Below are 12,219 nucleotides of genomic sequence, written 5' to 3'. Positions count from 1 at the left end.
TACCAATTTAAAAAAGTCCAGGACCAGATGGATTCACAGCCAAATTCTACCAGCGATACAAAGGAGCTGGTACCATTCCTTCTGAAACTATTCCAAACAATAGAAAAAGAGGGAATCCTCCCTAACTCATTTTATGAAGCCAGCATCATCCTGATACCAAAACCTGGCAGAGACACAACAAAAAAAGAAACTTTCAGGCCAATATCCCTGATGAACATGGATGCGAAAATCCTCAATAAAATACTGGCAAACTGAATCCAGCAGCACATCGAAAAGCCTATCCGCCACAATCAAGTAGGCTTCATCCCTGGGATGCAAGGCTGGTTTAACATATGCAAATCAATAAATGTAAAAATCCATCACATAAACTGAACCAATGACAAAAACCACATGATTATCTCAATAGATGCAGAAAAGGCCTTTGACAAAATTCAACACCCCTTCATGCTAAAAATTCTCAATAAACTAGGTATTGATGGAACGTATCTCAAAATAATAAGAGCTATTTATGACAACTCCACAGCCAATATCATACTGAATGGGCAAAAACTGGAAGCATTCCCTTTGAAAACCGGCACAAGACAAGGATGCCCTCTCTCACCACTGCTATTCAACATAGTATTGGAAGTTCTGGCCAGGGCAATCAGGCAAGAGAAAGAAATAAAGGGTATTCAAACAGGAAGAGAGGAAGTCAAATTTGTCTCTGTTTGCAGATGACATGATTGTATATTTAGAAAACCCCATTGTCTCAGCTCAAAATCTCCTTAGGCTGATAAGCAACTTTAGCAAAGTCTCAGGATACAAAATCAAAGTGCAAAAATCACAAGCATTCCTATACACCAATAATAGAGAGCCAAATCATGAGTCAACTCCCATTCACAGTTGCTACCAAGAGAATAAAATGCCTAGGAATACAACTTACAAGGGATGTGAGGGACCTCTTCAAGGAGAACTACAAACCACTGCTCAAGGAAATAAGAGGGGACACAAACAAATAGAAAAACATTCCATGCTCACGGATAGGAAGAATCAATGTCATGAAAATGGCCATACTGCCCAAAGTAATTTATAGATTCAATGCTATCCCCATAACGTTACCGTTGACTTTCTTCACAGAATCAGAAAAAACTACTTTAAATTTCATATGGAACTAAAGAGCCTGCAGAGTCAAGATAATCCTAAGCAAAAAGAACAAATCTGGAGGCATCATGCTACCTGACCTCAAACTATACTACAAGGCTACAGTAACCAAAACAGCATGGTACTCGTACTGAAGCAGATATATAGACCAATGGAACAGAACAGAGGCCTCAGAAATAACACCACACACCTATAACCATCTGATCTTTGACAAACTTGACAAAAACAAGCAATGGGGAAAGGATTTGCTACTTAATAAATGGTGTTGGGAAAACTGGCTAGCCACATGCAGAAAACTGAAACTGGACCCCTTCCTTACACCTTATACAAAAATTAACTTAAGATGGATTAAAGACTTAAATGTAAGACCTAAAACCATAAAAACCCTAGAATAAAACCTCGGCAATACCATTCAGGACGTAGCAATGGCAACAAAAGCCAAAATAGACAAAGGGATCTAATTAAACCAAAGAGTTTCTGCACAGCAAAAGAAACTATCATCAGAGTAACAGGCAACCTACAAAGAAAATTTTTGCAATCTATCCATCTGACAAAGGGCTAATATCCAGAATCTACAAGGAACTTAAACAAATTTACAAAAAAAAAACTACCATCAAAAAGTGGGCGAAGGATATGAACAGACATTTCTCAAAAGAAGACATTTATGCAACCAACAAACATGAAAAAAAGCTGATTATCACTGGTCATTAGAGAAATGCAAATCAAAACCACAATGACATACCATCTCATGCCAGTTAGAATGGCGATCATTAAAAAGCCAGGAAACAACAGATGCTGGAGAGGATGTGGAGAAATAGGAATGCTTTTACACTGTTGGTAGGAGTATAAATTACTTCAACCATTGTGGAAGACAGTGTGGCAATTCCTCAAGGATCTAGAACCAGAAATACCATTTGACCCAGCAATCCCATTACTGGGTATATACCCAAAGGATTATAAATCATTCTACTATAAAGACACATGCACACATGTGTTTATTGCGGCACTGTTCACAATAGCAAAGACTTGGAACCAACCCGAATGCCCATCCATGATAGACAGGATAAAGAAAATGTGGCACATATCCACCATGGAATACTATGCAGCCATAAAGAAAGGATGAGTTCATGTTCTTTGCAGGGACATGGATGATGATGGGAACCATCATTCTCAGCAAAGTAACACTGCATATTCTCACTCATAAGTGGGAGTTGAACAATGAGAACACATGGACACAGGGAGAGGAACATCACACACTGGGCCTGTAGGGGGTGAGGGCCTGGGGAAGGGATAGAATTAGGAGCAATACCTAACGTAGATGACAGATTGATGGGTGCTGCAAACCACCATGACACGTGTATACCTATGTAACAGACTTGCACGTTCTTCACATGTATCCCAGAACTTAAAGTATTAAAAAAAAAAAAAAATTAGCCAGGCGTGGTGGTGCACATCTGTCATCCCAGCTACTCAGGAGGCTGAGGTAGGAGAATCGCTTGAACCCGGGAGGCAGAAGTTGCAACATTGCACTCCAGCCTTGGTGACAGAGCAAGACTGTCTCAAAACAAAAACAAAAACAAAAAAAAACCTAGCCTGGGCAACATGGCAAAACCTGTCCCCACAAAAAATACAAAATATTAGCCAGGCAAGGTGGTGCAAACCTGTAATCTCAACTACCTGGGAGGGTGAGGTAAGTAGGATCACTTGAGCCTGGGAAGTCAAGGCTGCAGTGAGCTGTGATTGCTCACTACACTCCAGCCTGGGCAACAGAGTGAGCCCCTGTCTCAAAGAAAAAAAAAATGTTTTTTATTTTAACATGAAGTGTAAAGTACACTCTATGCTCTCTGAGAACTCATGGGTTGCAGAGAGGTGGTTTACCTAACAAGCCCACTATACACAACAGGAGTTAAAGGAGGCTCTGAAGAGCCCTGCAGGCTACTTCATGGTCGACGTGGACTTTCTCAGAGTTCTACAGGAACACCACGGGCACGGCAGCAGTCACAGGTGTCCCCAGCCCTGCCCTCTTCCTATGCTTCCATAACCTGCACTGCCCCTGATTTCTGCCTGAAGCAGCAACTGTGGCAGCTGATGTGGACCATGGTAGCTCTGCAGGTTTTCTTCAAGTAAATGCTTCCCCAGTGGTCCAGCAGCCCTAGGTCCCCAAACCCACAGGAGATTTGTAAAAGGTTGTTACTGTCACAACCATTCTAGTTCTGAAGGTAGAGAGTGGGTTTGTGGGTGCTCATTTTACTATTACACTGCATATCTTATATATTATGTTTTTCTTTATCATTACACAGTATGTATGTATGTATATATGTATGTAAATATGTATGTATGTATGTATTTTGGGATGGAGTCTCTGTTGCCCAGGCTGGAGTGCAGTAGCGTGATCTCAGCTCATTGCAACCTCCACCTCTCCGGTTCAAGCAATTCTCTATAAAGTAGCCATTAGAGGAGTAGCTGGGATTACAGGAGCACACCACCACACCCAGCTAATATTTTTGTATTTTTTGTAGAGATGGGGTTTCACTATGTTGGCCAGGCTGGTCTCAAACTCCTGGTCCCAAGCAATCGATCCACCTTGGCCTCCCAAAGTGCTGGGATTACAGGCATGAGCCACCACCACACCTATCCCAGCATCGTTTTAATTGTTTTAAATGCCAATAACTATAGCCAAAGGGGTTGTCTGCAAAGTTCTAAGGAATTTTGCAAAGGATACTGTTGGCACTGGAGCTCTCATGGCTGATCCTCCTGCCTGTCAATCGACTCCTGCTTGTCGCCTGCATCAGATGATGGTGATGTCAGCTGTCCCTGCCGCAAGGACGAGTGAGACAGATTCTGTCCCTGCTGAAGTCCTGCTTCCTGGGCCTATCAGTAGATACTTGTGGAGAGGCTTGGCTGCCTTCCCTAATTGAAATCCCCTACTCTTACTATACCTGCTGTTACATTTCTGTTTCAGGGATGTTTTAGATTTGCCCATTTCTATGTGTTTTCACTGGCAACTCACTAAGGTCACATCCTCCAACTCTTGCTTTCACCTTTTTTGGTCCCAAAGAAGGAAACTTCAAGAATGCTGTCACTGATGGTGAAGAGATGTCCATAGATGACAACTATGAGGCAGCCCTAGAGAAATGCTAGTCCTAACTGAAGCTCTAAGATGGAGGGCCACCTCCAGAAGAGTCAATTAATGAATGGAACTGAAAGGTTGTCGGATGTGACTGACTGTAATGAAGAAATTTTATTATTCTGTTGCAAAGTTGGGGGCTCAAATAAGAGCTACACAGAAAAACAAGCAAATGAACATATTGAGGCAATTAACTTCCAGGAAAAGGCAAAAAAGTTGTGTAAGATATAAAATTTACAGAGTGGCCCAGCTGTGAATAATGAATTAATCAAAAGTTATGATTTACTTTCTTCAGTGAATGGGTAATAATGGTGGTAGTAGTGATACGAGAGAGCTAACTCATTTTCCAGAGTAAGAAGTCAGTAGATGTCTACATTTAATAATAAAAGAACGGGAGAAAGATATGGCAATATGAGTATGCTATTTACAAAGATGAAGATGTGGGTTAACCCAGAAAAAACAGCTAAGAAACAGGAATGGGAGTGGAAAATGGGGAGGTAAGAGACTGTTGTCTTTCATCATAAGCCTCATAGTAACGACTTTTTAAAATTAAAACTTTGAGATAATTATAGATTCACATGCAGTTCTAAGAAATGACACAGAAAAATCCCAGGTACCCTTAACACAGTTTACCCCAACAGTAACATCTTGCTAAATGCTAGTACAATATCACACCAGGGTATCCATATTAATAGTCAAGATAGACAACATTTCCATCCCTAGAATAATCTGTTACCCTTTTAGATTCACACCCACTTACCTCCCATCCTATGCCATCCCTTGGCAACTACTGATCTGTTCTCCATTTTTGTAATTTTGTCATTTCAAGAACATTTTGTAAATAGAATAATCCATCTTTTGGGAATGGTTTTTTTCACTCAACATAATTCTCTAAATGTTCATCAAGGTTACTGCATGTATTAATAATTTGATCCTTTTTATTGCTGAGTAGTATTCCATGCGTGTATTACAGTTTATTCAACCATTCATCTGTGAAGGACATCTGTGCTGTTTCTAGTTTCTGGTTGGTATAAATAAAGCTGCTATAAACATTCAGGTACATTTTCGTATTTCTCTGGGATAAATGCCCAGGATTACAATTGGTGGGTTAAATGGTAGGTACATGTTTAGTTTCTTTAAAAGGAACTGCCAAATGGTTTTTCAGGGTGGATGTACCATTTTACATGCCCACTAGCAATGTGTATATGTGGTCCATTTTCTCTGCATCCCCACTAGCAGTTGTCACTATTTTTTATTTTAGCCTCCCTGATTTATGTGTGGTGATACATCACTGTGGTTTTAATTTGCATTTTTCTAATAGCTAGTGATGTTGAACATCTTTTCATGTGCTTATTTGCCATTTGTACGTCCTTTTTGGTGAAATGCCTTTTGTCCATTTTCTAATTGGATTTTTTTTATTGTTGAGTTTTGAGAATTCTTTATACATTCTAGACACAAGGCCTTAATTGGATATGTGGCTTGTAAATATTTTTTCCCCGTCCAAAACTTGTCTTTTTATCCTCTTAACAGGGTCATTCACAGAGCAAAAGTTTTCCATTTTGATGAAATTCAATTGATCAGTTTTCCCATTTCTGAATTGAGCTTTTGGTGTCAAGTCTAAGAACTTCTTGATTAATTCTAGATCCCAAAGATTTTGGTTATTTTCTAAAAGTTTTATAGTTTTACATTTTAAGTATGTAGTCCATTTTTAGTTCATTTTTGTACAAGGTATAAGACTTGGGTCAACATTCATTTTTATGTGTGTCCACTTTCTCCATCACCATTTGGTGAAAAGGCTAGCTTTCCTCCATTGAATCGCTTTTGCATCTTTGTCAAAAATCAGTTGTGTGTATTTGTGTGGATCAATTTCTGGGTTCTCTTTTGTTCCACTGGTCTATGTGTCTATCCCTCTACCAATAACACACAGTCTTGATTACTGTAGCTATAATACCTTAACATCAGGTAGACTGATCCCTCCCACTTTATTCTTTTTTCAACATTGTTTTAACTGTTCTAGTTTTTCTTTACACATAAACTTCAGAATAATCTTGTTTGTATACAAAAATATCTTGTTGAGATTTTGGTAGAAATTCCATTAAGCCTGTAAATTTTAATAAAATTGAGGGAGAATCAACATCTTTACCATGTTGAGTGTTTCAATCTATGAACATGGTTTCTCCATTTATTTAGATCTTTATCAGCATTGCATAGTTCTCAGCATGTAAGTCCTATACATGGTTTTTAGACTGACACCTATTTCTTTTTTTAAGTGGTGTAATTGGTATTGTATTTCTAATTTGTGTTCACACATTCATTGCTAATAATAGAATTTTTGTCTGTAGAGCTTGTATCTTGTGTCCTTGCTGGACTCATTTATTAGTTACTTGTTTAAAAATACATTCTTTGGAATTTTCTACATTGATAATCATATCATCTGCAAATAGGAACCATTTTGTTTCTTCCTTTCCAATCTGTATTTCCTTTTCATGCCTTATTACACTGGCTAGAACTTTCAGCATTATTTTGAAAAGAGTGGTAAAATCAGACATCCTTGACTTGTCCTCAATCTTAGGCAGAAAGCATTCAGTTTTCACCATTAGGCATAAAATGTTAGGTGCAGGTGTTTGCTAGATGCTCTTTATCAAGTTGAGGCAGTCTCCCCCATTCCTATTTTTCTGAGTTTTTATCATGAATGGTTGTTGGATTTTGTCACGTGCTTTACCTGCATCAATTGATATGACAACATTTTTCTGTGGTGGGTTAGACTGATTTTCAAACATGAAGTCTGGGATTCCTAGAATAAACCCCACTTGCTCATGATGTATTGTTTTTTTATAGGTTGCTAAATTCCAGTTGCTAATGTTTTGTTAGGGATTTTTGTGTGAATATTCACAAGGGATATTGATCTGTGATTTTCTTTTTTTTGTATTGAGTTTGTATTAAGGTAATACAAGTATCATAAAACTATTTGGAAAGTGTTTCCTTTTCTTCTGTTTCCTGGAAGACTACAAAATTGGTGTTATTTGGTAAGAATTCTCCAGTAAAACCATCTAGGCCTGATATTTTTGGGATTTTAAAATTAAGAACCTAATTTCCTTAATAGTTATAGACACTCAAATGATCTATTTCATATTGGATGAGCTATGGTAGGTTTTCAAGAAATTGGTGTTTCCACTAGTTTGTCAACTTATGTGTGTAGAGTTGTTTGTAGCATTCTCTTATTATCCTTTTGATGTCTGCAGAATCTAGTGATCTCCTGTTTCATTCCTCATATTGGTAATTTGTCTTCTTTGTGAGCCTTACTAAAGGTTTTTCCAATTTTAATTTTTCCAAATAACAAGCTATTTCATTGGTTTTCTCTAATGTTTTTGCTTCAATTTTAGTTTCTGCTCCTATCTTTATTTCCGTCTTTTGGCCTGTTTTCAGTTAATTTTGCTTTTTTTTTTTTTTTTTTGAGATAGTTTCACTCTGTCACCCAGGCTGGAGTGCAATGGCACAATCTCAGCTCACCGCGACCTCCATCTCCCAGGTTCAAGCAATTCTCCTGCCTCAGCTTCCCAAGTAGCTGGGATTACAGGCATGCGTAACCACGCCTAGCTAATTTTTGTATTTTTAGTAGAGATGGGTTTTCACCATGTTGGACAGGCTGGTCTCAAACTCCCCATTTCAGGTGATCTGCCTGCCTCAGCCTCCCAAAATGCTGGGATTACGGGCATGAGCCACTGCATCCGGCCTTGCTCTCCTTTTTCTAGGTGCTTGAAGTGGGAGCTTAGAGTATTGAAATTTTCCCTTTTTTCCCTAAGGTTTGCATTTAGTGCTATAAAGTTATCTTTCAAACTGCTTTTGCCATATTCCACAAACATTGGTGTTTTATTTTCATTTTCATTCAGTTCATGGTTTTGTTAATTTTCCTTGAGACTTCTTTGACCCATGGATTACTTACATTGTTTTAAGTGTTTGGAGATTTTCCTGTTATCTTTCTGTTGATGATTCCTAGTTTGATATTGTGGTCAGAGAAAACTTTGACTTCTTTTACACTTTTTGAGTTTTGTTTTATGGCCCATGATATGACCTATCTTGGTTTATGTTGTTAGCATTTGAAAGATATATGAATGTTGCTGTTATTGGATGGCTTATCCTATAAATGTAAGTTAGATCTTATTGGCCGATAGTAGTGAGTTCTTCTATATTCTTGATTTTATGTTTAATTCTATTGATTGCTGAAAGAGAAGTATTATAGTCCTCAAATATAGTTACGGATTTATCAGTTTTTTTCCTCCACATATTTTGCTGCTCTGTTGTTTGGTGCATACACATTTAGGATTCCTATGTCTTCCTCATGGACTGACCCTTTCATCATTATATGTTCCTCTTTGGTATTTTCTTTGCTCTGAAACCTATTTTGATATTAGTATAGCCCCATTACTGTTTTCTTTTAATGTTTACCTGATATGTATCTTTCCATACTTCTTTCAGCTTGTCTTTATTGTTAAGTGAGTTTCTTGTAGACAGTACAGTTGGGTCATGTTTCTTGATCCATTCTGCCAGCATTTCTTTTAATTAGTATAGACTATTTCTATTAATGTAATTATTGATATGTTAGCATCTAAGTCTCCAATTTTCCATTTACCTTTGTTCTGTTGTTTCTGTGTTCTTTTTCCTGCCTTATCCTAAGTTACTTTTTGAGAATTCTCAACATTTTTGAGAATTTCATTTTATCTGTAATGATTTTGTGTATACATCTTTGTATACTTTTTTCAGTAGTTGTACTAGGAATTTCATTATATATTCATAACATCACAGTCTACTATTGTCATTTTGCCAGTTTGAGTGAAATGTAGAAAACCTATATTCCTATAGGTTCTTTTACTCTTACCTGTTTATAATTGTTTTAAATATTTCCTCTGTATACATTTTGAACCACCTCAGGCAGTGTTATAATTTTTGTTTCAACTATCAAATATAATTTAGAAAACTCAAGATGAGAAGGAAATCCTACTTACCCATATTTTTGCTTACCATGTTTTTTGGGTGGTTTTGTTTTTTCCTTCCTGATGTTCCAACTTTCCTTCTATCATTATTTCCTTTCCACTTAGGGAACTTCCTTGACTACCATTCGATTAAGGTAGGTGTGCTGACAATGAATTCTCTGCTCTCCCTAAATCCCTCCTGTCCATCTGTCTGAGATCCAGTGGTGGCCCAAAAAACTATCAAAATATAGATGTGGATGCCACTCCAAAAGTAGGTCAGAACTAATGGAATTATTCTTTTAGAATACAAAGGGCTGAGGAGAAAGGGCATTACAATTTATCAGTGAGACAATAGGGGTGGGAAAGGTTTGAAGAAGTGATGGAGACGTCCTCAGCTTTGAGACTGCCATTTGTGGGAGAGTTGTGATGTGGGAGGAGATGGAATTAAGCACAAAGAATTAAGGGTCAAGAGCAGAAGGCAGAGAAACAAACAACTGCCCTTTCTCCTGAAGTGCTCCACAAAGGAATGTTTTTCCTTTTTCTCAACTTCATGCTAACCTACTATCCTCTTCAAGTTCTGGCCTAAAATACTCTAAATTTCAGGTTAGCAAACAGGTGAGAAGAAATCTCTCAGCCCGATGAACTCTCTGAAACTCATGTCAGCAAGCTTAGAAATCAAATGTTGATGTGGTCATGTTATATACAAGCCATTGCCATAGAGGCAACTTACCTGACCACCACTCCCCTCCCATTGACCCCCATTTCACAGAGAAGGTAGATGGAAGAGAAACAGCTTTCCTTATCCCTTAGCTGGGCAATGAAAGGGTCTCCAATTTCCAATTTGTACCTCTCCTTTAAGCATCCTGGTTCTCATAATCCCCTAGCACCCATTTCTCTGATCACCATCACTCCACCTTCTCCTTTTAAAAATGAAAAAAGGATGGGGATTGTTATTCCAGGGTCATATTTTAAATGTCACATTTCCCATTTCAATGGCCACAAGGCAATAAAGGAAAATGCTGACCTAAAGTTTGAAAATTCTCTAAGTGATTAGAAACCCTTTCCAGATCCAAGACATCCACAAGCTTAAGAAAAAGAATGAGCACATAATGATTTAGTTGGCTTTCTCTTTTAATCAAAAACATACTTTGTTACAGAGTTCTCAAGAAAGGTTCAACTATTTTTTAGCCACAGACTTTAACCAGGCAAAAGTATACAGAAAGCCACAAACGAACTCCTGGGACTTTCAACTGACCAGCTGTCCCAAAAGCAGAAGCTAAGAGTGGCTCTTCTCTGGCTTCTGGCATAGCTGCATTCCTCTGAATTTAGGGGAGGAAACAGTTGGGAAATACCACCACCAAATCTGTCCCCAACCCGCAACTCACTTCTTCTAAACTGGGCTCTGCAGCCCACCAGGTTTTCATCATCTACAAGCATTCACACTTTTCCCTTAAATCACATGTCCAATGCATTGAACAGAACTCAATACTTGAAGAAAGTTTGCCAACTCCATGTTTAGTCTTAATCAATCCAAGCCCATGAGTCCTTCTATCAATGACAAGCAGCCTTTGCAACAGCAGCTGGTTTCATCCCTTCCTCTCCAGCTACCACAAAGCTGGCCTCTACCAGGACTCCCCAACCCCCCACCCTCAACCCAGCCCCAAGGAAGGCTCCCAGGTCCTTGAAAATACCAAGTTCATTAACTGTACTCATCCAAGGTAGACTAGAAGAGAGCTCTGAATGATCCAGCCAAAAGTCACTTAATCAAAATGGACCTAAAAAGAGCCAAGAATAAAGTTAATAATCATCTACTGGTATTGTTTTCTTGAGTCATATAAACCAGTTTAATTGATGTGGTTCAGGGGAATTTCCTTGTTTTGAGCATAATATCACTAGGCATTAACAAGAGGTTTTAAATCCATTTTCACTGAAAAAAAAAAAAAAAAATTACCAGCACACATCACTTAGGAGGGTGGTGTCACACACACCAACTCGAAAGCTAGAATGTCATGACTCAAAGAAAGCCTTAATAAACTCTGACCAGAGATGACAGAAAAATGAAAGCTTTTCCCTCTCAGGGGTGTGTGTGTGTGTTTGTAAAGTGTTTATTGCAGCTGCTAAGGTGGTGCTAGGCCTTTGGTTAAAATTAAGTCTTAAGGGCATACTATGTAACTTTTTGTCCATAAAAGAACAGTAATAAAATATCAAGCCCAGTCTCCTTTGAATAACATGGAAATAAGTAAAAAGCCCCCTCAAACAGCAGAACAAAGATAAGGAAGAAATCCAAAACTGCTGCAAGGTAGCCAAGGTCACTTAGAATTTCAGAGCTGGAATAATCACTCTATTCCAACTCCCTCATTTTACAGATGAGGCAACTAAGGCCCAGAGAAGATAAATGACTTGCCCAAAGGTCACACATCAAATTCGTGGCAGAGGGCAAACTAGAGAGTGCAACTGTCTGGCCCAACCCAGAGCCATTATTTTCAGGTTGAACAAGAACACTGGCTCTGGACCTATTGAGAAAGCATTTAAATAAACGGTGTAAAAAGTATCCACATCAACAGAGAGAAATGATTGTCTTCACCAAAGGTTTTCCTTAGTCCTTATTACATTTAAAAAAAAAAAAAAGGAAAAGAAGTTTCATTCATTCATTCATTCAAGTCTGATGTTAAAAATCCCTGAAAACACTAGCAATTACTTTAGCTACTCCTTGGGGCAGGATGTCAGACCCTCAATTCTCAAAAAGGCACCTATAGGTCAAAAATATCTGTAAAGGAGTAAGGCCAGAAGGCAGGGCTTAAAAGGGGACACCAAAACAAAACAAATGGCCTTAGTTTCCCAAGGTTTGTTTTGTTTTGTTGTGTGTTGTTTGCTGGTGTCCTCCAGGCAATGGTATTGCCTCTGGCTACTGATGCTAATTTAGTAACCCTTGTAACCCCAGTTTTTGTAAGAGCAGCATTCAAGTGGAAGCAATGAAACCTT

Source organism: Mandrillus leucophaeus, unplaced genomic scaffold, assembly GCF_000951045.1.
Source record: "Mandrillus leucophaeus isolate KB7577 unplaced genomic scaffold, Mleu.le_1.0 Scaffold87, whole genome shotgun sequence".
NCBI lineage: Eukaryota > Metazoa > Chordata > Mammalia > Primates > Cercopithecidae > Mandrillus > Mandrillus leucophaeus.
The sequence above is the reverse complement of the archived record's forward strand: the minus strand, read 5'-3'. Positions refer to the sequence as shown.